General features: G+C 39.3%; 1 protein-coding gene and 1 long non-coding RNA gene across 5 annotated transcripts in view; one reads left to right on the top strand and one right to left on the bottom strand.

Moving 5' to 3' along the window:
- Positions 1 to 8,383, bottom strand: part of cntn5 (contactin 5) — a 111,568-nt gene extending 103,185 nt beyond the window's left edge. The window contains exons 1-3 of one of the 4 annotated variants that reach the window (XM_034867147.1): positions 8,272 to 8,383; positions 7,949 to 8,090; positions 7,692 to 7,853 (exon numbers count right to left, since the gene is read on the bottom strand). The gene's annotated coding sequence lies outside the window, so the exon portion shown is untranslated. Of the gene's footprint in view, positions 1 to 7,691; positions 8,213 to 8,271 lie in introns of those variants that run through there. The other 3 variants (XM_034867146.1, XM_034867148.1, XM_034867149.1) reach the window with 3 other exon arrangements.
- LOC117941919 overlaps positions 1 to 26,908 on the top strand; it is a 27,961-nt gene extending 1,053 nt beyond the window's left edge. The window contains exons 2-3 of the long non-coding RNA XR_004656005.1: positions 6,621 to 6,631; positions 26,760 to 26,908. This is a non-coding gene — a long non-coding RNA (uncharacterized LOC117941919). The remainder of the gene's footprint in view (positions 1 to 6,620; positions 6,632 to 26,759) is intronic.

Below are 26,908 nucleotides of genomic sequence, written 5' to 3' on the forward strand. Positions count from 1 at the left end.
TGCATAGTCTGTCCACCAGAGGGCGCTCTACAACGTCCCTGTTAGTGATGGTGTTGCATAGTCTGTCCACCAGAGGACACGCCACAACGTCCCTGTTAGAGATGGCGTTGTATAGTCTGTCCATCAGAGGGCGCTCTACCATGTCCCTTTTGTAGTTTTGTTCAAAGGACTTTCAGTTTCATATCTTAAGTTTGTAATTTTACACTTTAGTTATCAGAACGTAATATATTTTAATAATACTGATGATATTCTGTTGAATAAAACAAATTATTTTCATATTATTTTAGTGGGAACTTTAGTGAGGACTACAAATAACTAATGTTAGGGAAATCTTTTTTATACGTGTTTCTGGTTTTTCTTTTTAATTATACTGTATATCGGCTGATATATCGGAATATCAGATTTTTAAATAACCAAATATTTGTATCCTTATCGGACTTAAAATCTTTTATCGTTCGGGCGCTACTCTGCAGCAGATGTTTTGAGTAGCTGATTAACTACAAACATCCAGTTGTTGACCAATTGGAAGCTGCTTATCAAAGGATCATATTTTGTTAGATATATATGCATATACATACTTAGATATACATAAGATTTCTGTTATTTTCCTTTCAATTCATCTGCTACCAATATTGTTGCTGTCAAATCTCCCATTAATCTTCCATTATGTTAACTATTACATTAATTGATCTACCGGACTGCTGGAAAATTAGACAATTCAGCAGCCTCTCAGCCGCTGCTCACAGGGTGGACTTTGACTTGTAAATTAAAATGTCAACCATGTGAAGAAACTGTGCATTGAAATGACGCTAGAGCTACCATGAAACACAGAACAATAATTTAAAATCTGAGAAATACCATCTCAGCACAAAGCAATGTTTTTGTAATATTTTTTTTCCAGCATGACTGCAGCCATGATGCTACTCACAGCAAGCTGACAGCTGATAAGGAAACAGTGTCATATCAAACCTCAGCCTTCCCCACACAATAGTAGCTTTGAAAACAAGCTTCATAGAGCAGCTTTTTCTTTATTTCCTGTAAAATGCAGCCGTGCTTCCGTCTTATCTCAATGCCTAATGAAGTTAAACATCATGCTAATATCGGGAGGATGTTTTAATGGTTTTAAGTCCTTCACTTATAAAAGCATGTATTCTGTTTACTGATGTATTCCTTTAGAATACAATGCAGTTTTTTGTATAATATTGCCAGTTCACACATGGGTCATTCACTTTCTGGACAGTCAATGTATCGGTTTAAGATTTTCATCAGAAAGTCACTGGTAGAAAACATAAAAGCACTAAACATCAATCCTTATCTATTCATATTAGTGCCGTTATGTCATGACATTATAGAAGGATATTGAGGAAATTATTCTACATTTCCCTCACTTTAGTAGAATAAATCCAGTGTTTGTCACACGCCAATGAACACAGAGGTACTGCACAGGCACGGCTAAGCACAGCCGCCCTGTTGTAGTTGTATTCTGACAGATACCACCATACACATTTCATCTCTCGGGAAAAAGGAGGCATGAGAGTGGAACGTAGCAACTCATCATGAGCCTGCAGGAAGTATGACTTAGTACTGTAAGAAAGGTTACCCTAAAACAATCTTCCTATTAATATACAGCACAGCATCCCTCCTTTCTTTAAAAAAAAATGCCCACTGGGTTGCAAAAGGTGCCACTGTGTATCTTCATCATGGGTAAAAATTAAATATCTGATAATTATTGAGTGGTATTTTGACCTTAGGGGTTACTTTTACGGATTCAAAAACTGGTTAGGTCCGGAAAGAAAGAAACAAAGCTTTGAGAAGCATTTTAACAGTCTGTCACATCAGCCAAACTAAATCTTACTCATGTGATGCTTCCACACCTACAATCAAACCGGAACCAATAACACAAAGAGATCAGTGGGTAAAAAGGATAATCCCAATAAAAACACGGATCTAATAAATTATTGAAAATATACTGTGCAAGGATGTTGTCTGTGCTTTTACAAGAAGCTGAGAAGCCATTTCACATTAACAAGCTGGCAAAGAGGATTGTTAATCAACAGGGCCTAAAGACGTTTTTTATTAGGGTTAAAGATCAAAATGTAACGAGGTAATTACACATAATCAGGTATAATAACAAATGTTACGTAAAAAATGTCATTGATCTCTCGAGGTGCCTTTGATTGCTGTCGAGACTGCTGATGCTGGCCCAGGGTTACTCTGTATGTCTTTGGAGGTTTGACTTATTAAGATACCACAGACCTAGAAAAAGACTTGTTAAGAAAGGTCCGGGCTCCAATGAATTTTAAGTGGGTAAAAAAAAATAAAAACACCCAACTTATTCTTTAGGGGATAAATGCCCAGTCTGAGGTAATGAGAAACAGAATTAAATGTAGAGTACAAAAGAGATTGGGAGTGAGAAGCTCTCTCATGCTATTGCTGGGTTTTCCCTAGCATAATAAGGCTTAGCTGCAGCACCTAAGCCATTTGGGCACCACCTAAGCTGAATAAATGTGAGCATCAAAACTAACTAAAAGACTTTTCTCAATTCTAATGATGATTGTAAGTTTTTCCTCGGTGGACTTCTTTCACAAGTTTGGTCTTTAAGCTGTGAGTGTTATTCATGTTTTATCTCTAGCTTTTCAAACGTTTAAGATACAGTGTCATTCACTCTCTGTCACATACAGTTGTTTACTAGCAAAAACATAATCAAAACGTGTCATAAAACAAATCCTATTTTGACTTCCTTGAACCTGAAGGTCAGAAGTGTGTCAGTAATTTTAGCTAATCTTTCATTTTTTACTATCAGCATGATGCAGATTTCGCCTGAGACCCAGTATTTGACTCCGCTGAAACGGCATAGCCCGTTTTACACCTTCATCTCACTAATCTGTCTAGAGCATGAGATTGTTCGACGTTCATAAGATAAAAAAAATCTAAGAGTGTTGTGCTTCATCATGGCCCTGGAAGATAAGGCCCTCTACTGTCACATAAAATCAGGAGCTGCCTACTGAAAAACACTCCATCCCCAGGCTATTCTCTACCATCACCATCATCACTACTCTCTCCACACCATCTCCACAACACTTGGTGTTCACTTCACTGACAAACTAGTTCCTACTTCAGTACCACCTATTTTAACAAACGTAATGTGACTGAAGTAGAAATCCTTTATATAGGGCTGCAAATAAAGGTTATTTTCATTGTCGATAATATGTTGATTACTTTCGATTACTGGATTAGTTGTTTGTTCTATAAAATGTCCGAAACAAATAGCAAATGTGGATCAGGCCTGAGGTGACGACCTCAAAAGGTCAACTCAAAGAAGTTTGCTGTCACATAGAAGTGAAGGAACCGGATAATATTCACATTTAACAATGTGAATCAAAAATTTTTTCATAAAAACAAAAAAAAAATACAAAACCAATTTTCAAAAAATGTGGCTTTTTAAATGTCGACAAGTAATTGATTCATCTTTGCAGCGCTAACCCTTTGTGTAAAGGGTGCTACTGTTCCAATTTTTTTGTATTAGAAGCAATGGTTGTTATGTCCCAACAGATTGTAATATCTTAACAAATAGCCTACTGGCCACGTTGGCATGTGTGAGCTTTTCTTATCACACTGCCTCGTTCCATAAATGCAATTAATAAACGTTTTCCCAACCAGCTATTTCAGCTGTGGCACATGGGCCTGCAGGTATCTGCAGATGACTTGCTCACAGTTAGCACAATGAGGACAGCACAAAGACAAACAGATAAAGGGACTGCATAATTAACCAACCCCAGGCTGTGGGACATAGTAGCTAACCAAAACAAGTTATTTCAGCCATTTAGATCAGCTGCTAACTATCAAAGCGATTGTAGGCTGCAAATAAATCAAGAGAAAAGATCTGCACGTTGATACGGTCATGTCACTCATTTTAATTAGATTACTGCTTAACATATGTACACATTTTCCATGGTACAAGGATTTATTGTACAACAATCTGCTGGCTGCATCACAAAAGCAAGATCAGAGCACTGACAAAAATTCAAGATTAAGATAGAAGACTGAAACTGCTTTCCATCAGAAGGATGCAACACTGTAATCAAATTAGCAGTGCTTCTTATGTAGTTCACACATGCTTCGGTATGACAACATCAGTGTGACTTGAGATTGTCGGTTTGACTCATTGGACATCAAATCCAAGAAATTCATAATAGTGACATGTGGAGTGGAGGAGGGTGCTGAAAGTCAGACTTTCTTACGCAGATGCTTCTCAGCAATTATATAAATTAAGTTGTCAGATGGATCCTGAGGGACATGTGTCTTACCGCCTGTGTGAGACCAGCAGTGGGCTTCCTTTTCAAAGTACTAGATAGGAGGGCAGCCAAAGAAAGGTTAGCCACTGTCAAGATTACCAACATTCCTTAAAAAGAAAGTCCATAATCTAGCAAATGCATGTCATCTCAAATCTTACCAGGGAAAGAGGCCCAGGACCTACATTCTTAGTCACTGTTGTGTTTTGATAGCAAAGTTGCAAACTTGCATTCTCTGGACAATGAAAAAAATGTTGTTTACAGATTTCAGGATGCTCCGCACCTTCCATGTTGAACTAAAACGTTGAATGACAATAAACTTAAATTTAATTTAATGTGCACACATTGTAAGAAAAAAAAGACAAGAGGGACACGTTGAGTTCAAAGTGTGAGCTGCACAACATTTTTTGTCCATTTTCCTTTTAAAGTCTCAGATTTGTAAGTGAAAATAGGACTCCCTTGGGTGCCATTGTTTTAGTGAGACAGTTTCTATCCATAGCCCCTCTCTTGTCCCTGCTTGTGTGCATGTTTCTCAAGTGTCCCAAGGGCCTTTAGGCCTCGCCTGCACCAGAGTTGTCATTTTCAATTAGCTATAAATCCATGTCTGTTGGCCCGTGTCAATAATCATTTAATTTAAGAAGATGGGACAGCTGTAACTTCAAGACATATTCAATTTTTAATCAAGGTTAGCCGATCTACCAATTTGCATTTCATCTCACACCTGCCCCCAAGTGGATTTACAAACATTTTACAGCATGTATTGCAAGCAAATAAACTGATTTACATCCGATAAGGATGGGGGTAACCTCTAATTTGTGCCAAGTGAAACAGGCCCAGCTGTTCATTCCCTCCATCTATTCCCCTGGTATGCAGGTGATGCTCTTTGTGATTAGGACTATGCCAGGCAACTTTAACTATACATTTCTTGGTGAGATTAACCATTTTCAGATGATCTCAGGAAATTAAACTAAGCGGTGTAGTGGGCTGATATAAAACCGTTTAAGCACATTAGGTATCATGTAATACATATATCTAGATTAACATTATGGCAAATTATGGTCCATTTGAAATCACAAGCATGCCTTGCAAGGCTTCCATCATTAAGTCTTAATGGATGCTGTGCTGTATAACATTAACAGGAAATCGTGGCAGCATTAGAATGTGACATAAGTTACAAGATTCTAACACTGATTTACCGCCGCATAGGTAAAATCCAAAGAAATAGTTATATTGCTGGAAATTATGGACAGACCTTTAATATTTTTTGTTTGTTAACATAACATGCCTTCACAGTGAAATGATTTACAGGTTGGTGTCCGTACATAATATAACCTGACTAAAGTTAAGGGAGCAGTCGCAAGAAAGAAAAAAACAAAAAAGATTTTGCTGATTTGGCTACAATTTCTTTACATAGTCGCAAAATTGAATATTGACTGCATCAATGTAGCAAAAAATATACAACTACTGTACAGTACAAGTAAAATAACCTCAAGATGTGCTCAACTCACAGTCCTTCAAAGAATGTGAATGAAATTGCGCTTGAAGCAAGACAAGACTGAGTGGGCTACTTTTCTCTGTGCATGTCCCACTCTCACATACTCTACATACACACCACACAGTATATAACGCAACCTAATGATCAGGACCCACAACATGCAACATTTAAGAATTTTGAGCATCATAATTCATAGAAAGATATTTCTTCTGTAGAAAAAAGTCACATGTTCTCCTCTTATTGTTGACAAATCCCTTTTTCTTTTGAAATGTCAGCCTACAAGCCACATGTTGGAATTTTACAGTACATCTGTCATGTTCTCTGATGCCGTTTACATCAGAGATGTTTGATCAGCAGTGTTTTCTTGGGTTGGGCCATATGGAGAAAATCAAATAACATGATATTCTAGACCAAACACCTTGATATCTATATTTCAACAATATTGTAGGGATGACAAGTAGTGCTTTCCCAAAACATTTTCACAATTAAGATGATATTAATCAAATAATGTGGATATACAATGACTAACCAGGTGAAGGCAAATAATAGCTACAACAGTCTGGTAAGTAACTGTCTTACTGTAATGCAGTCATTAAAACCAGGAAAAGACAGCATTTATGTTATGTCATACAATAATATAAGATGATATCTAGTCTCATATGACCATATCCATATAATATCATTGTATTGCCCAGCCCTAATGTTTCCAAAGTACAACTATATTTGAGTTAAATTCTGGAAAGACTGAACAAAGCATTAGTTTTGGTATTTTTAGAAATTATAACTGATCCAAAGGTTTGTGGTTTAAATATGAAGGAGTCTTTTAATTGTAGCGACATTGTAAGTGACTTTAAAATTAGAAGCTGACCTTAAAATAATATGATGTTGTTCCTTAGTGTCTCTGAAAGCAGCAGGGGAATTCACTGACAGCAGACACACTTTAAAAGGTTGTTTTTTCCTCTGGCAGACTCTATTCTACCTGTCAACACTTGGGTAATTGCTGTCATTTAAAAGAAAGTCACAGCAACTTCAAGAAAAAATTGGAAATAATATACCTAATTGAATAATGGCTTAATACCACATTGCTGTCTGAGCAGCCTCCAAAAAACAGTCCTGGAAAAGCCAAATCAATAAGATCAAACAAGAGTCTGCGCGCCCCCAAGCCATGATGCACAACTCGACTGTCACCAGCACAGTCAGATGATAGCATTATACTAAACATTCAACCGCAGCGAAGCCACAAAATTAGAGTTTGGGAAATTTGCATCTCTGATTAGATCAATCCTGTGGGTCTACTTGTGTGGTAAGTGGTTTGTTTGATGCCTCCTGCTCTGTTAACCTGAAGATGCACTACCAAAATCATAAAGGACCTGCCTCTGCCCTTGCAGGAGAGCTCTCTTCTTTACCAAAATGTGTTTATGTATCCTTTTAAGCTCCTATCAAAAGCAGCAAGACCTCTTTTCTCTCTTGTAAGGCTATTGATGGTTCAGTGTATGAAACCTTGAATTTGAGCACAAACCTGGAAAGGTTATTCCCCCTTGGCAGAATAAGTAGCATGTTAAATCTTTGTGGTGTGTTTGGACATATTGACACTCGATCGCCCACATGCTTAATTTGGACTCTAGTCACTTTTTATGAAAAGGCAGAAGTTATTGAAACAACAAGGGGAGAAATAACCCAGACTGAAGTGCAGAAGACAGTAAAAACCACATTAACTTTGATATCTAGCTAAATAACACCATCCAAAAATATATTTTATGGTGGAATTAATACGATTATTATCACGAGCATTGTCAGCAGAACTCTCTTTTAACAACCTGCGTGCACCCATGCAGCTGCAGCTACATTAACGTTACAACATGAACAAAACAAAGGGAAAGACTAAAGTCAAATTCTTTACTCACGGAAATAAAATGAAAAAAGTCGCCCCTCGTCTCTTTGGCTCTTCTCTCCCAGGTTATCCCGGCTGTGGTGACCGCCGTAGTGTCTCTCCCTCCCGACCCAAACGGCGGAATGGCAGCGGTCTTAAGAATATCAAGTCCGGGTCCTCGTCTCTGTCGCTCTATCTGGTTAGCCAGCGTAAACAGTAAATCCTCAAGTACAAAAATAGGAATTCACAGACATTATTTCCAGCGTTTCCCCCCTTCGAGCGAAACCAAACCTTTTCTTCCACTTCAGGGAGCTTACTGGCGGGGCTGTGCGTCGTGGTGGACGGAGCTTTGGTGTAACGCTGGTCTCTTCTGCCTACACCGCTGCAGCCGGCTGAGGCTCTTTCTGCTGCGCAGCATCCCGTCTCACTGGTGCTGAGGGAAAAAAGGTGGCCCTCGGTTAGTTAGAAGGAGTGGCATCCTTTTCTGCCACTGCGTAACGTTGGCTATCCTTGTCTAAATGTGTTGTATTGTTTGCAGGTTCTGTCATCCTGCAAATGCCAAATAGCTAACGTTAGTAAAATTGGTTTAACGAAAGGAGTAAAAACAATTACACCTGTGCTGTGTGCAAAAAGCACATTTCCACTAACAGGTGCAGGCAATAAGGCTGATTTTGGCTGCTATGACAACCAAATCAAGCACATACCTATGTTACGTTAGCAAAATGGAAGACACGCTGCTGAAATTAAAGTTAGGCTAACGTTATCATCTGCAATGCTAGCTAAGTGACTGCTGATCGATTTTTTTGCTATTTATAGCAAGCTTTTTTAAAATTAATAATCAAAAATTGTTTGGAGTTTTTAACGTCAACTAAACATTAGCTAACTAAGATCAAGTTAACACTAGCTAGCTAATGTTAACACACAGCATAACCTGGATTGATTTAGCTAGCTAGCATTGACTTGTTCATATTTTGAAACCGTTTTTTCCCCCAGTTGGTTTAATAACGCTAAAGTTGCACTAGCATAAGTGAGATGAATAAACACCTTTAACGTTACAATTTCAGACAAAATCGATTCAGGTAGCCACAGTGCATATTTATACACCTCTGCCCATTGACTGTAACAACGTGTGTCCCTCAAAGCTAGCTACATCTCCTGCATTCTGAAAAAGTTCCCCTCGATAGAGTCAAAAGACCTCTTTGGTAGAGTGCAGTCCTCATTGCAGTGGCATAACTGCACGTGTGTTGTTTTATTATAGACATAAAGTACGGAAGCCGAGAACCGCCATGGATTGTTTTGTTTTTTATAGTACACTGTTATCTCGCGATAACGATTAGTTCGTTATCTCGAGACAAAAAAATAAATGCTAATGTCTTGAATTCAAAACACTGCTCTACCACGAAGGGCTTCCGTACATAGCACTATTAAATGACTTAATAAACATTTAATTATGTTTCGCATCACATTGCTAAGATAACCTTAGCTTACATTTACGTTACCTTTGCTGAATAAGTTTGTCAGCCTCCTATCTGTGCACAAATGGATCGCACAACTTAACTTAGGCTACAACTGCACTAATCACATACATATTATATAATATATAAATAATATATAGTCTACAGCTACAGTCAGTGGCGCTAATAATCATATAAATACTATATAATATATAAATAATATTATAAGCTACAGCTACAGCCAGTGGCTCTACGGAAGCCGTTTGTGGCAGCGCATTAGTTTCAATTCAAGATGAACACATTATTCATTCATTTGTTATCTCGATAAAAAAATCTTTATGTTGAGATAACTAAATAATTTTTTCATTATCTCGAGAAAACAAACTTTGTTATATCGAGTTAACGAATTAACAAGTCGTTATAATGAGATAACGCATTAAAAAACAATCCATGGCCATTCTCGGCTTCCGTATTATAGGTATTAAGCTTAAGTTCTACTATTGACTGTTTACACTTGTGTGCACTGAACATTGGGACTTAATGTGACCTTTTTCCAATCATGTGTTTGTTTCCTATTAAATTATGTTGACAAGTTAGCTCTGTACTACAAACTGACTTCGTTTAGTGTGAGGTGACAGGTAGGGGTTCCTTACACAGGGCTATCTTGACAGGACGGGTATCTATTGAAGGTCAGTGGTTACTATTGGCCGCAGATCCATGCATGTTACTAATCAATAGGCACACTTGACTTCCTAATTGAAGTTCAGAATCAGATTGAAAAAGATTTTTATTTGAAGCGTTCAGCTTTTTCTTCTTTGTTGTTCCATTAGCAGCCTACCCATTGAATTATTTGTTTGTTTTGAAGCAGCTCTCTCATGCTCTAATTTAATCCTATGTTCATTTTTCATTTAGACTGGAAATAGTAAGAAATGTTAAATAAAAGGGTGAATATATTGGCGAACCACCAGACTGATAAATGTGAACATAATAATTCATAAATAACATAAAAGAAGATTTGTTGTATTATTTCCATCTGTTGGATTACTTGTTAGTACTGTACATTGGCATAAAGAGTTGTGTAAAGCTTAAAAGGTGTCATGTTTTCTGACAATTATATTAAGTATGGACAAGATTAAAGTTGCGTGTTCAGTCCAGCGTGAAGCAGCACAAAAACTCTCCATATTTCCTTCTTATGCTGAATGTATCAATTGCGTTTAGTCTCTCCATTCAGAAGAAATGAATGTGTGTCATGCAGCCAACCTCTTAACAGAACAGTAATGGTACTAGACTGGGGAGTATAGATTAGTTCCTTCTGTTTCATGTGTCAGTTACATAGCTCATATTGCCACCCTCTGCTGTGAGTCTTTGACTGACAATATGGAGCTAACAGCCTATCTCTACCCTCCATCATTAATTAAACAGTACCCATGACTGAGTGCTCTTCTTATTGCACAATAGATCCATTCCAGTGCTTGTAGCTCTTATCAGCTCGCTGCCATCTTTTAAAAGCAGTCTTTACGGGTCCTTTACTGCTTTGATTTTTGGCATTGATATCATTTGGAGAGCTTTGCTTCTAGTATGCACAGTAAATATATGTTTCACAGGAACGGACTTTTATTTTGTATGTGTTTTAGCTTAAGTTTAGTAGTTTTGGGCTCTGCCCACCAGTGCTGGGTAATGTGTTAGATTTGTACTGTATATGGTGTATTCAATTTGTTCTGTACTTTAAAACTACATGGCAGGAAGCAGTTCAGTGTTATCGTGTCAACACAGTGAATATATACTATACAATTATCTACTGTATAACGCAGTGGCATCTTTTTGGCAAAGCAGTCCTCTTTGTACATGCCAAAATGACAAAAGAAAAGGTCCTGAAGCGCAAAATTCAACCAGTCAAAATCCTAATAATTATGAACACAGTTCTGTCTCAAACGCTATGTTTTGACTCTACAGTAATATATATGGGATGAAGTACATTATTGTGAAGCTTTACGATGCGGATAAAACTGTAAAAACAACAACAGTTACTCATCCAGGGGCTGTGGATGTGGATTCAGTGGATGGATTTCTTTCCGAGTTTTCTGCAGCTGATTTATCTTGCTGGTCCACCTACCTATGGTCCAGTTAAGATAAGAAGGTGTAATTAAACCAACCATAAATCGGAAACATGCTCCTTTAAGCCATATGTTAAAAGCACCACTAATCACATGATGTTTTTAACCAGGCAACAGGAATACGATACCAAGCCTGCTCTTACATCACAGTCCACTGCAGCATCTCTTTTCTTAGAGGAAAACTTGTTATATTGCCTGTGAGATGGGATTTGTTTGCAGTATACTGCAGGCTTTAGACTGTCATGGTGACCATTATACCTGAGAAGCTTGAAAGTATTTACAAGGAACTAAATCTGGATGGTCTGTAGATGTTGCTGTAACTCATTTGCAGTTGGTTATTGTAATTGGGCCCGACACACTAGCTTAAACATGTTAGGCTACTGTATATATATTGACATGCTAATTGGAGTAAAGGATGCATTTAGCCAACCATTATGAAGCTCCCATGCTGATTTTACATGGTATCCCCCTACCCTTTGTCTGATCTGCTTTTCTTTCCTCTCTTGAACATTGTAATTAACTGCAAACACATAATTAACATAATTTCAAGGATGATAGTATATAACAGGAAAGCTTAAACTTTCACTGTTATATTTTAGTAAGGTCCCAAAAAAATTGCTACAAAATGAAGAAAATGACAACATGTTGGTGGCAAGAACACAGCAGTCACACATAATTAGAGAGGTGGTACTCTTCAGCAAGACAATTATTAGAAATGATGGCCTGACAAACACATGACACATGTGGACATGAGTTGTGTGACAGGATGCAGGACTTTCTAAGCTGTTAGCCAAACTTTATATGACGTTGGCGGTTAAAATCTGTGAGCTGCTGGCAGAATGAAGGGAAACTATAGGAAACAAAAAATGTCAACACAACCCATCTTTTAAATTGGATGTGGGCTCAATAGAAGACCAAACTTGTAAGTAAGTATGTAAAGTGTATCTATATAGCACATAGACAGTGTCACAACGTGTTTTACTGGCAAAATAAATAAGGTATTTAAAACAAATCAGTAATAATTAAAAGCTACAAAAAAATCACAGGAAATAACAACGGCATAAAATACATAGCAGTACAGTCAACAATGTGAGTAAACCAATGCCTGACTAAAAAGATGCATCTTTTAGCTGTTTTTGTTAAAACATGAGGCAAAGCATTCCAGACTGTAGAAGCCACTGTTTCAACAGCTCTGCTACCTTAAGTCATCAGCTAAACAGTGAGCTGGCTGAATGGTGGACTTGTTTTGTGTACTTTTAAACAAATGAATGGAACTGTATAAGGGTTTAAATTGTCCTTTATAATTAAGATGCATGTTGTTCCATATCAACTGTTCTGAGAGCATGCGGTCCTATGGGTTACTGTAGCGGTGTCATATAGGAATCAAGAGCACATCTGCGACACCTGTCTGATCCGTCATATCGCTTGGCAGAACCTGTTCTTTACGTAATCTTACTTCACTCAAGTCTGTCTCGTTCTGTCAGTGTGGGAATGAGCACTTTCACACTTCTGAAGACATATATCTGACATCTGCGGTTTGCAAGGTGGTGTGTGATGTTGCAGTTGACTGAATCCTAATTTCCCAAGAAAAGGCTAAGGAGATGGCAATCCTCAGCATTTGAGCAAACACAGCACTAGTATCCACGAACAAAACGTCTTAATTTATCTTCATTACGCACCCTGAGAGCTGTGTTGTGCTACACTGCTCTCCACTTCACTGCTGCACAGACTGCTGCACCAACCTCTGATTCCAACATGGAAAGATAGCATTTATCTTTGATGCAATCTAATGAAATGTATGTTTATATAGTATACATTTCTGTTTAATTAATATATGGTTGAGATCTAAGTTAAGTTAGAAAGTGTGTTTTATTATTGCTATAAGTCTTGCATCTGTCCGGCGTTCACAGTCTCTGGCAGAGACTGTATATATGTTTATTTATGTAGGTATACGTCAGGAAAGCATAAAGGTACTAGTACAGATGGTGAGTTTTACATTTACATGCTTAGCAAATTTAAGCAATTTATATTTATTGCTCAGCAGATGCTGACTAGATAGAGGTGGTAAATTATATTTTGGTTGGTGGACTGATTCTCTTCATTACTGGTAACACCAACATCTGCTGGGTAGAGTGCTTATGTATGCAAAGGGGCTGCAAGAAGTCTCACTGAGGAATGAAATGTTTAAAGTCTATTTAAAGCAAGTATGTAGGGGGGGAGAGGGGGGGGAAACAACAGAAATAAGAGCACAGTTTGAATTAATTGAAGATATCAAACCTCTCAGTGAGCTAGAGACAAATCTGCAGTAACTTAAAAAGGGGTCCTTGAACGCTTCCAGGGGGTCCCTAGCCAAAAGCGGAATTATTAATTTTTCCTAACATTACATCAATAAGTAACACAATTAAGGATCTATGACTATTTTGGTCATGGGTTTCATACACTTTCTGTAATAAAACATCTCAAGGCTCCAACATTCCAACCCGACAGCCGACAGTCGGCAGAAAAGGAAGTCGGACTGGTCAGATCAGATCCCTGAGGTCAAAAAAGCCTCTTGGCACACATCGAAGTGAAGACAACTTGAGCCAACGTTCTCCGGGTGCACTAAACATATTAGATCTCTATAACAGCAGGCGGCACTAGTCTGTATTGTCACCCAAAAATAAGACCGGAAGTGAGGTTGTTCCCCCACTTTCTGCCACAGCTGATAAATTATCCAGACCTATTACATGGCTTGGTTGAATTCTAATGTAAAATGCGGTCTGTGATTTTCTTGATAACAGACTGTTATTGAAAATGCATCAAGAATGCTTTAAAATACTTTTTTAAATGTTTAATACAAGGTGACATATCTCGCATGGAAGCCAGAAAAGGACTCAAAGTTTTATGGTTATGTTGATATAAGGATCCACTCCACTCTGTGCTCCACTCTCCCCTTCCTGAAATGCTGTCAAAGTCATCTAGCTGCCTCAGCAACCAGTAGATCCACCTGCAGAGAACGTGAGATTGTCTGCTGTCTCCCTGCAGAAATGCAGAATGCATCTGTCAGTGCTTGTGACAGCAGAACGCTTGTATCTCAAATCGCCTCCATCAGAAACATCTAGTGTAGATAGTCACTCTGGTGCTGTCTGTGCTGCTGAAATAATACACTCAGACTCCATTCAGCTGTGATTGGAAATAACAATCATAATTACCACAGCGTAATCATATCCCTCAGCAATGACTGTCACCAGAGAAATACCATTACTCTAATGTCATAACAAATCAGCTGGTTTCAAGAACAGGAGCCTGAAAAAGAAGAGGGAGGGGAGCTTGGACTCTATAATTGGAAAGGTGCAGTGTCATGCATTGTGTAATTTCAAGCAGTTTTGAAAAATCAATGTCAGAATTCCTTTGGTTGCATCTGAAATTGGGTTTTACAATACCAAAGTAGGGCCGGGTGAAGTGGAGAAAATCAGATATCACAATATTCTTGACCAAATACCTCAATGTTATGTCTACACCCATTCATACAACGCCAATAAAAAGGCAGAGCAAGGGGGAAGTACTTTGGAAGACTGCTGAATGATTTCAGTACTCTCCTCCCTTTGCTAAGGAAAAAAGATAACGTCGGTGTCTGTGTGTACTTTTTGAACCTAACATTTCATTGCAACAATCTTCTAGCCTTTACAACTGGTGCTTTAACTAAATAGCTTCACAATTAGCCTAGATTTTAGATAAATAACCATCAGTTAAATGGATTTAATGACCAAGTGGTTAAAGGCAAATAATAGAACAGCTAGAACACTCAGGTACCTCTTACAACTACGCCATGTTAGGATATCCAAAATCTAAGACAATATCTAGTCTCAAATATCGATTGTATATCAAGATGGCCCCCTGGCCCTAGTTGGAAGATATTTATTTTGTGCCTTTATGTCCATCACAGAGGATTCTTACCTAAGTCATTCATTCTTCTGGTCATTTACACCCCAAACCATTCAATGATTCTTCGCCGAGTCAAATTAAAGAAAACAAATCACATCTATACAGGAATGAAATTGGGGCAAAAGAGTGTTAGTGGATACTGCCATTCACCGTCTGTCCCTAGTCTTTGTGGGAGGATTCCTCATCTCCCATGTGGCGGCCCATTTGTCCTGGAGTAATTCATTACCTGTTCACTCAGTAGTGACAACACCTCAATTCCATCTGGCTCTACTGTCTCCTGGGGTCCCACTAGCCCCAGAATAATAAGGACAGCCACCAGGAAACATATTTGCTCACCTATTACCTCAGTAACTATGTAATGATTGATTCCTTGTTGGATTATCCATGTGTCACAGCACAGCCAAGAGCCGCTATAATGAGAGAGGCAGCGCTCACTCCACCTGTGACTCCAATTCAAATCACAGATCTGATAAAGCGAGCGTATACCACAGAAAATGTGACAGCCATCGTCAAAGTCAAGGGATAGGCAGTGTTTCACTGAGACGAGCCTATTGAGTCAAGTTGTCTCAGCTCTGTTTTTCAAAGCTGAACGCAATGCAAAATGTGTTAAGAGCCTGAACTATGAAACAAATGGTGTCCCTAGAGACAAAAGACTTTTCATGCTACCAATAAAGAAAATGGACCATTTTCTTCCAGGGGGAACAAAAACACACAAACAAGTATAATTGCTGCTTTGAAATCACTTGTTCTTAGTCAAATAGAGTTGTTTTTGCCTCCATCCTTCCTTCCGAGCTGCATGCAATTTTACACTAAACAACATGGATTCCTTCAAAAGAGAAAAACACTGAAGCCATATTTCTATAGAGATCCATACTAGTGACCCAGCAGCACATACTCAAGGACACAATGCACCGGGTTGGAGCACTGTCATAACCCAATTGATGGGGCCACCTGATGAGTTGTGTTGCAACCATCCACTGCAGGCTGCAGCCACCCAGGCTATCACTTCAGAGGCCTACAGCTGTGCCTGACAGCTGGACACATGTTGTCCTCCTTTCCCTGCAGGAAGCTCAGGAAAGGCGTTCTGTATCCTAGAGATACGCTTTGAATCCAGAGCTACGCTTGATCACAGCAATATTTCCAGCCCAGAGCTGTAAAAGCAAATAACAAGTCATGACACTTGCTAGGGTGGTATCACTGTACATTTAGCTGAGAATTTAGCAGTGTATCTTAGGGTTTCATGAAGAGCGTTTTCCAGTGGCTGTAACAGTGGAATAAACGCTTTTCAGATATGAAGGAGTGCAAGCATTAGGGACTCTATGAGGCAAACATCCAGCCAAGTTTCTATTGGATCGTCTACAGTATTGATCTATTTGCTGTTATTGTGGTTTATTTGTGGTCTACAAGGCATCATTAGTATTTGAATTTGCCTTCCCTCCACGCCCACATTTCTCAGTCTTTTGCTCTTAGGATCATGCGTCTGGGATCGGTTCCAGCTCGGCTAAAATTGATTAATAGTGGCTTTAATTCTACAGAATGCTGACTGCAGACTCGGCATCTGTGTGTCTTGAAACATGCTCCTTCCAGTCATCAAGATGTGTGTTTTGGAGAAGTTAATGAATAAGTCATTAGGAGGTGACTATGACTGATGTGTTAGAAACAAACAAGCTACCATCGGCTGCTGTGTGGAGGCCAGACAAACTGCAGGTAAACCAACTGCAGAATTAAGCAGACGGGGGATTCATTCCACCATATGTGCGTTGTCTTCCTGATGACAGACTACTCATGTGTGGTTTGCTCTTTAAACACACTTTTCTTGCTTACACCTTTTGGAATCTCTCATTGGATGAGATCAGAGTCGTTTCACAGAAAATAGATTCTTTTGAATTCCAAAATTTCAAATATTTGGACTTAACCAGGCAACATGATTATCGCAGAATTCTGTACATGAATCCAAACAAAACATGTTTAATCACTTATAGTCAGGCCTTACTGTAATTATCAGCAAATACAACAAGTCCTCCAAACCATGCTACAGTACAGCTCATTTATTCCTATCCTCTAATACGACCCACAGGAGCAGTTTTGTCCTCATATCTTAAAGTGGCTTTATGTAACTTTGAGTTTGAGTTGATTCTATATATCTATATATAGAAAAAGTGTAATTTTCACTGATAGTCTCGTTTGCTGTTACAGGTAATTTATGAAAATCAGATGGAATAATACAGTTTCATAGTCACTTTAACAAACTAGACAGTCTCAGTTTGGTTATATTTAGGCACAAAAACTACTCAGTTGGGTTTGGAACCAAAACTATGTTCTGGTTTACAAAAAGATTGTGGATTATGTGCAAAATCATCTGTTAGCTCAGTTAGTGGAGCAGGCGCACATATATGGAAGTTTACCCCTCAACGCAGCGGCCGTGGGTTGGACTCTGACCGACGGCCCTTTGCTTGTGATTCCCCCTCTCTCTCTCTCTTTAATGTCTCCATGTGTCCTTTCAAATGAAGGCCTAAAAATGACCCAATAAATAATCTTAAAAAAAAAAAAAAATCTGTTACTTACTTACCGTAACTTCCCTTTACACCTGTAACGAAGAACAACCTTTCTGTTAACTTTTATGTTGGAACAGGACACACCCCGGCCTACTGGGTGAAGGTCCTGTGTTTGACCTATCCACCACCCTAACCTGTCTCTTATACTGAGCTTACTTCCTGCTTTGCTCACACAAAAAGGCCAAAAGAGGGCTCTGCCACTTAAAAAACACAAATATGAGTGGTAATTCCTACATGAACAGAGACCTACAGTATGGTTGTCTTGCTCACTCAACTTTCTAAAAGCCATAAAGCAGGGTCACCTTCAGTATTTTTATTTTTTCTTGGCAGCATGAAAAGCTTCCGAAAAAGCACTTACATGACGGGAGGTGTCAACCTTCCTATGGAGCCTTTACTAATGAAATAATTGTTGTAGTTTGCAGCACTTTGGGTGAAGGTGGGAAGGGGAATTTGCAAATTGATCATCCCAATGTCATAAGTTTAGATCTGACTCGGGATCAGGTCTCATTTTGCCCCTGGTTCACTGAGCTGGAAACTGTCAAACAAATCAAGAATGTATGACAATAGCGGGACACACATGTCCTGCCAATATATTTATTTGCATAAAGGGGAAAATGTCACTGTGCATGATTTGCTGTTGCATTTGTCTATTAAAAAGAAACTTTGCTGATTTAAAATACCCACTAGACTGTAGACCTTGTACAATTGGTTTTGTAGTATTGCAAACTCAACACTCTGCCTTCCCCAGGCTACAGTACAGCAGCGAAAGGTAATAAGCTGCTCTAAAGACAAGAATTCATGCCGAGACAAGCTGTTGAAATAGCTCTGAGTTGCATTACAACACAACCCTTCAGGAAAACAATTTCAAATGAATGACTGCTGTGTAAAACATAAACTGGTATAATTGTACCCTGCTTTTTAAACTGCCTTGTAAAAAGGATGCGGCAATGTTGTGAAGGAGAGCTCTGCAGGCTGAGTATGAGGACTGGAAAGGTTGCCGATCGCCAAACAAATTCCTTTAACACAAAGCACTGATGTGTCCTTCAAAACGGTTCCCCTGAGCCCGTAATGCAGCCTCCAGTTTTGTGTGTGGAGCTGGTTGAGTGTGAAATAAGCAACACAGTGCTTGCATGTTCACACTACTACTACTACTACTACTACTACTACTACTACTACTACTACTACTACTACTACTACCACTGTAAAACTATTGAGGGGTTTTAAAATGCATCTTTCTGAAGTTTATCTTTATCTATCAGTTTACCTGAATCTTGAATATCTCAATGGGAAACATTTCCTGTTACACATTTCAAGCACCCTCCTGCTGCAAACCTGTGAAAAAATGTCTCTATTAAGAAAAATTATTAAAGTAAGTAAGTAATTATTAAAGATCCCCTCTAGGTATGTTTTAAGAAGTTTGATATGCTACGCACTCAACCAGGGCCAGAGTGAGACTCATTCTCAGCCCTGGAGTTCCAGGAGTTAGACAGGCACACTTTACTTCACGAATGAGTATATTAAAATGATTTGGTTAAAACCTTAGTATAGAAGTCTGCAATAGCGCACTGTTTGCTTGTAATTCATAGTATTTCTATAAAATGTAATTTCAAATTCAGTGCCAACACAAAGTGTTGCTTCTCTACGTAGATTTGTTATAACAGTTAACATCTTTACAAAGACACAGTGATGTTCAACAATACCAGAAGTAGAGGATGAATACCAGAACCAAGACCGACGGTACCCGACAGGCCGGGCCGGGTTCGGACAGAAAGATGCAGTCCGGTCCCACAGAATTCCGTGAATTGATCACAAACTGTTACCACTGCATTATGTGGTGGCCACCACGGAAAACATTGCCAAGGTAAAATCAATGAGAAGATGACGTGGCATTAGGAGCGACTATGGTAGAGAGTAGTATGAAAGCCCAAAGATCTGCATAAGGAGGTTGGTTGGGGGGGCCGATGGGTCTAACATAGGGCTATCACCGGGGAGACTGGGGATCGTGTCCTAAAGTTGCTTCTTTTCCTAAAACCCAACCATCTGCAAAAAAAAATGTTTTCCTTAATTTAAGGGGCCGTGTGTATGTCATGGAAGTCTCCCGTGTGCCCATCACAGAATTTTTGGTGATTCCGTGAAACTGCTACAGATTTTGAGTTAAGGGGCCGTGTTCATTTTAAGGAATTCTGCGAGATTAGAATTTGTCCAATATCTACGGAACCCCCCTGGGATCAGCTAAGAAAAAAACGTAATCCGTGCACACATAATACAAATCTGGAATAATGCGCACATTAATGAAACCGAGGGCATGGATTATGAACCCGTGCAAACAGTTTATTAAACTGAGGGAACAGACTTTTATTCTGTGCGCACCGATTAGTTGTTTTCCTCAGCTGATCCCAGGGGGGGCTCCGTAGATATCCAAACCTTGAAAGGAAAAAATAAATCTTCATCATATTTCATATCACTTGTATTCTATTCCCATTCAGTGGCGAGCTTTGCTGTCCTACTTTTGATGATGAGCATAATGTGTCACTAGTAACATAGGGGCATGTAGTGGGTGTCATTATGTTATCATGGCAGCCATTTCCTCTTCCTGTTTGTTATCCTTCATGTTTCTCCCTCCTGCTCTGCATGTTAGTTAGCAGTAATTAGCCTGTGCCTATGTTAATGTTGCCTAGCATGTTAGTTAGCAGTAATTAGCCTGTGCCTATGTTAATGTTGCCTAGCATGTTAGTTAGCAGTAATTATCCTGTGTCTATGTATCTCCTAACATATTCCTACCTCTCCGTCTCTGCTGATTGGGAATGATTGAGATTTTTCCTGCACAGCTTCCAGAAGACTTACAGCTTTCCCCTGTGTAGTTCTGTTTCCTGGTGTTCTAGCGGCTAATGTTTTCTGTGTTTCCTCCTGTTGCAGTCTGTCTTGCTTGCTTGTGCTCACACTTCCTGTTACCCCCGGATGCCTGCTTCTCTCTGGATGCAAGAAAAGTGTCCAGGTGTTGGAATCGTTTGATGGACTCTGGGGACGCCATTACCACATGGTGGACACCACTAACAAAAGACACTGGTTCACTGGGCATGCTCTGGAGAGCGCACTGCACCCGACCCTCACCACTGGATGCCCTGGACACCCCCTTGCCCCATTACCTGTATATTACGTATGTATGTATTTATCTTTATTAAATCATTTAAATGTATTTCCTGTGTGTCATGTCTGCTTTTGGGTCCAACCTCCAGTGCCGTTCCCTAATAATTTGGGTATATTGTAAGTAATTTGATCAGGTTTGCTTGTTCACACACTGTGGTACAACCGTTTACCCATGCCGTCCACACTGACAGAACTTGGTCCACATCAAAACGTCCCAGTTAGAGGGTAAATGCCCCAAACATATTCTTTGTAAATCTTTACAATCATTCCCCAAAATAACCAAGCAGACCTTGCCGTTTTCAGCCTGTAGCTTGCTAACTCAAAGTTTGTTGTTGCTTCCACGGATACATGGAGCAGAAACGGAGGGACGCACTGGATGTCAGGAAATTATCCTGGAAATACGTTGATCCAGACTACTACACACCAGAATGAATAGCTGACTTGATAAGGCTTGTGGTTTTCTCTGATTACTGAGTGGCCCCTGATCTTACCTTCGTATGTACGTTACATGTTATTGTTCAGCTTTCTTCCCTGTGCTCAACAAGCTACCTTTACTCTTCTCCCCCTGCCATGGAAACCTTCTTTATGGGGCTCAAAGGGAATTATTCACAGTCTCCTCAGGGCTCTGACAAGGTCGTGGGCTTTCTGTCTCCCTTCTCTCCTGGCTTCTGTTCTGAACCATAATTGATTAGGTTAAGCAGCGAGAGAGGGAAGGTCACGCCTGCAGCGGGTGATCAGGAGCACTCAACAGCACGCGTGGTCACAGACACATGCTCTCCATCACCCGGAGACAGCAGCGGCGTGGACAGGATGAAGCAGACTTTTGAAATGGATCTGCTCGCAACAAGACCCATCCAGCTACAAGATGCTACTTGGATTTGACACGCTCCATCGGATCAAGTATCAGAGGCAAAGTGGGATCTGGTGTTTTATCCATCTGTAATGAAGATTTGCCATTTAAAAAATGGTAACATATTCATCTTGGCATCCTGAGCTTGTCAAAGAAAGCATCCGGCCACACAATCGTGCACAAAGAAAAAATCTCAAAGTAAATTCTAACAGGAACATGGTTTCTGGTAGGAATGAAAGGCATGCTGTGCTCAATTTGTGCAGCCCAGTTGCCTTTGAATCAGCTTGGCTTCATTAGTCAGACTAGAATTCTGCTTGAAGGACTTGGGACTCACTAAATTGGGAGGATGGCATGATGTGGCTACAGTAAAATCTAGGGGAAGATCTGGATTTGTTTTCCTATTTTGTCAGCCAACACAGCAAATCCAGAAGCAGCAGCTGCTGGCCCAGGTTGATACTATTCAGACTGAAATATCAAAGACTGACAATGCTCACAGTGGGAGATCCACGCAGGCACAAATTGGGGGAAATGTTAGTTTGTTTGCACAATTAAAGGCTGCAAATCAGTCAGTGTGCTCCAGACTTCTCCATCGGAGGGAGAGGAACCTGATTTAGCTCCATCCCGCTGGGGAAACCGGTTTAAAAAAAGACTGACGATTCAAAGTCAAAGTGTTAAAAGGAAAAAACATATGTTTGACATGTTTCTTTCTGTTGTCTGATGATGTTCTTGAGGAGATCAGGAAGATAGTATGGAGATTCATGGAGATAGTAAGATTTGTTTCAACTTGAGGTGATGGCAAAACGAAAAAAATGACATGTTTTATGCTGATAATGGGGGTTGATCCCGGGGAGAAATTGCATTTCTTCTCCATCCGCTTGGCTTGTCAATTTACAAAGCAGACAAAAACAACTCCAGCTTGTTGTAAGTGTAAATGAAGGCTGAGGATGTCAAGCCCTCTGGTAATGCCTTGGCATTTCACTGGTGCTGCTGTTAGACATAAACCGCCCAACCTTATTCAAAAACACTCTCAGAAACACGTTGATATGTTTTGCATCTGTCTACTGCAGCTGCAAATTGAAAGTTGACACAAAGTTGATTGATTTAGACACGTTTTAGTTTTCCTTACAAAAGGGGTTAGTTCATGTACATTACAGCAACCAAAAACCCCACATCTCCTCACTTACTCGCTGAAGTTTGTAGCCATGCAGATATTTCTGGTTTTACATTTTGAGAGATTTCAGCATCCGGCCCACTGTATCCAGGATGAATAAAATTTCATTTGTGGTGCTCACCGAAATAAAAACAAATATAAATCCTCATAAATTTCAGCCTGGGAAAGTAGAACCAAAACTGATTGCTACAGTTACAATTTGGAAGAAGCTACACCTAAAATCTGGTCCCCAGACAAGGATTATTAGGTGAATAGATGTTTAAATGATACAGAAGGGATGTAATATTCCACTGAATTGCAGGCGTTTAACTCTACTCTGAATTATTAATTCCCCATTCATCTGAATGCAGCTGCTGTTTTTAATTTAGTCGGACTGAGCAGGGATCATTGTGATTCAGAGTCAAGATATATGAAATACAGTATGAACAACTGCATGTGAATGAGTAGCAGGACTTTGTTATCCCTATGCAGAGTGGAGCGAGGCGGGGAGAGGTAGGCCAGAGCCACGATAAGTCCATCCCTCGCGAATAAATTGGGGTTGACTTTGCGAGGGCCTTGAAGGGAGGGAAAGGAATGAGAATGTGCTGTTGCTATGCTGCAGGATAATATTCATGGGAGATGAGAAGCAATGGTAATGTTAGGTGAGGGAGGCGAAGCTTCATGAAACCTTTGTAAGGGTGAAGGGTGGATGACCCCAGCCACTGGCATCGGCGTGAAGGAAGAGTTAGAGTCAAACTGAGTTGACACTCCCGTTCCATCAGTGGCCAGAAAGAAAAATATATTAACAATGATGTTATCTTCATGTTGTCTTTTCTCAATGCTAAACAGAAGCTTGAACATGAAAATGAGAACGAAGAGGACATGTGTTATATTCCTCGAGAATCTTTATTCCTTGACGGCGTATCACTAAAGGCTGTGCCATCTTTTTTACTTATTAAAAGGGCAAAGCCTGATTTGAATATTCATAAACAGCGTTCTGTGGACCTCTGAATTAGAATACATTAATAAAACACACAATTTCTTTTTTTGTAAATGTGTGCTGCAATAAAAACTGCAATAAAAGTGTACGACATTCTGGAGGAGGTCATTAAAATTTGAGGGAATAATAAATGCTTTTAGAGGAATAGCTCGCTGAATGTAGCGATGAAGTTAAGTTAGCAATTAAATTATTTAGACCTCCCACAGCGAGAAATGGTGCTAATTAGCATCCGAGTACTTCAGCATGATGAGACGAAGACGGTATCACACAGGTGCAATTGTCACTTTGTTTTGTTGAATTATGAAGGAGCTGACACTTGTTTCACTTCTTGTACCTGAGATGTGAGCAGGGAAGCCAGACCTGGAAGGCCACGTGCATGTACTGGTCTTATGTGTTATCTGCACGGAGCTACATCTTCGGGTGGAACAACCAGATCCTCTTTGGAACCAATCATGTAATTGTGCCCATGAAATACAAACCTTGAGTAAAACTAATTCTGTCAATGAATTTGGAATTAAAAAGCTAATTGATGGGCCATGACAGGAGGTACTGGTCCACACATATCTAACTCTGCCATATTTCAGTGCCTAGTGTGTTGTGAGTAATCCGGTCATGGTGCGTCTCTGGGTTCAGAAGTGTGACAGTAAAGTGGGAAGGATGGGGGTGGGTTGGAAGGTGCTGGGGGTCTGAGCACACAGCTTGTTACCCAGACACGAGGATGACTGGCTGGCTGCACAGAGAGGAAGGGAAGCTGCCTACCAGGGAGTGAAGGCAGCTTGCGCAGGGACAGCATGATAAATGAGGGAAAAAAGCTCCAAGCTGCCATAAATCAATATCTTCTATTCCCTCCTCTCTTTTAACGTGGAAACTCCCATACACATCTTCTTGTCCCATCTCATTTTAAAGATGATGGAGGAGCACCCTGAACTAATACAGTGATATCCCTGAACCTCACCTCTGGGCAGCTGTTAGCCATTCCACTTCCTAAATAGCTCTTCCTGTACATTATCATATCTTTTCAGCAAAAGCAAACTAAACAAATGAAGTCACCCTCAGGGGGGTCTTATAGGACTGAGTGCTCTACCACTAAAATGCATTGGTCTGACTCCATGAATGATTTAACAAATGGTGTGTAGCTCATTTTAGAGCTGTTGTGTCTCTCGAGCCAAGACTTGAAAACATTAATCCCATCCCCATTAAGTGTTCTGCTTTACAGCAGCATATTGTTGAATAAATACACTGTCTGCAACACCTTGTGACTGTCATTATTCAAACAACGTAATATACATATTCATTTGGAGAGACAACTTCAGAATGAAAATGAGCATCTCTGTAAGGAACACTGGGAAACTGCAATTAAGATTTTGAGATATTTTAACAGTTTGATAGATAGATAGATAGATAGATAGATGGATAGATAGATAGATAAATAGATAGATAGATAGATAGATAGATAGATAGATAGATAGATAGATAGATGTTTCTTGATCCCAAGAAAAATGGGAAATTACGGTGTTGTATCAGCAATATCAGTCACACAACACAGAATATAACTATAACTGAAATACTAGGAAAAATGTACATACATACAATATACATGAAATAATAATATTAGGAATGAAATAAAAGAACAAATATTTGAATATGTACAGGATAGGAAAACAAAATGTGCAACTGCTTAAATAATATGCTAAAATGTGTGCTAAATGTAAATATACTAATTGTGCAGGTTGCACTTAGTGTACACTTGCAGTAGTGTGGTGTCCAAAAGTCTCATCTAGCACCCAGTGAGGACGTGTTGAAAAGTGTTCTTGCCTGTGGTAGGAAACATCAAAGCTGTCGGAGTCTCTTTGGATGCTGGTTCAAACAAATTACCAAAGAAGGTGAAGCTCTGTCCAGCCAGGTGTAGATAACCAGGATGGGAAGGTGAAGCCATGTCTTGAACAGACCAAGGTATCGATCACAGATTCACTGATGCAGAGATGGAGACAACGCATTGTTCATATTGTTCATACTTCATAGGCCTACAGCGTGAGCAGCAGATAACAGGAAACACATTATTTAACAAAGAAACACGGGCGCTGTAAAGAAACAGCGAGAGAAAGACGCCTAAAAATATTCAATAACAGACCGCTGCTCTGAAACCATCATAATCATACCATTCAAGGATTGGGCTGCTAATTATTTGCACAAAGTAACCGGTGTACTCTTTGCCTTAAAAGTAAGCAGAAGATAACGTTACTCAGGAAGTTTAACATGAAGAGTAATTTCAACAATGCAAGAATATGATGCATAAAAATCTCTCTCTCCCTCTCTCTCTCTCATGAGCAAAAATATTAATTTCCTAAGTCATATTAACTTCCACTGCTCGCTTTTAATGTGAAGTGTACAATTGTTTGTTTTTTCTAATGACTCATTGAGTGGTTTCAGTTAAGAGCAGTCGTTCATAAATGTATATTTTTAGAAACATCATTCAGTCAGTGCGCTATTATCTGGCACGTGTTGTTCATATAGAGGACGAGTTTCCTTCTTTTACATGCTTTGCTATATATGGACACAGAACAGACACTGAAGAAATTAGACTCTAAAATCTAGAAACTATAAATATAATTAATTGATTGATTTAATGCACACTGTAAACATGAATGTAACAGAGTATATTCATCTGTTAATCTTCCCCGAGCAAAATATAAGGTAAAAAAAAAGCATTGGGGCGTCGTCTCCCTGTTGTTACATGAATGTACAGTAGTTTTTAGTTATTGGTTCAGTGAACTAAGACTAGATATGTTCTTAAAAATGCACAATCCTCCCAGATTATAGTTGAAAGAGAATTAAAAAAAAAATGAATCAACTAAAATATTTGAAGGTGTATTGGTCCACTACAGAACACACATGAACAGCAGTTTAGTTACTGCCCTTAGTAACTGACTTCATTTAAAGCACATTTGGCAACTGTATCAGCATTTTCTAATTATCTCAACAGCTGTAATAATATAGTATAATATATTCATCAAACTTCCAACAACAATATGAACAGCAGTCTTCACACAGCAATAC

Source organism: Etheostoma cragini, chromosome 3, assembly GCF_013103735.1.
Source record: "Etheostoma cragini isolate CJK2018 chromosome 3, CSU_Ecrag_1.0, whole genome shotgun sequence".
Lineage (NCBI taxonomy): Eukaryota > Metazoa > Chordata > Actinopteri > Perciformes > Percidae > Etheostoma > Etheostoma cragini.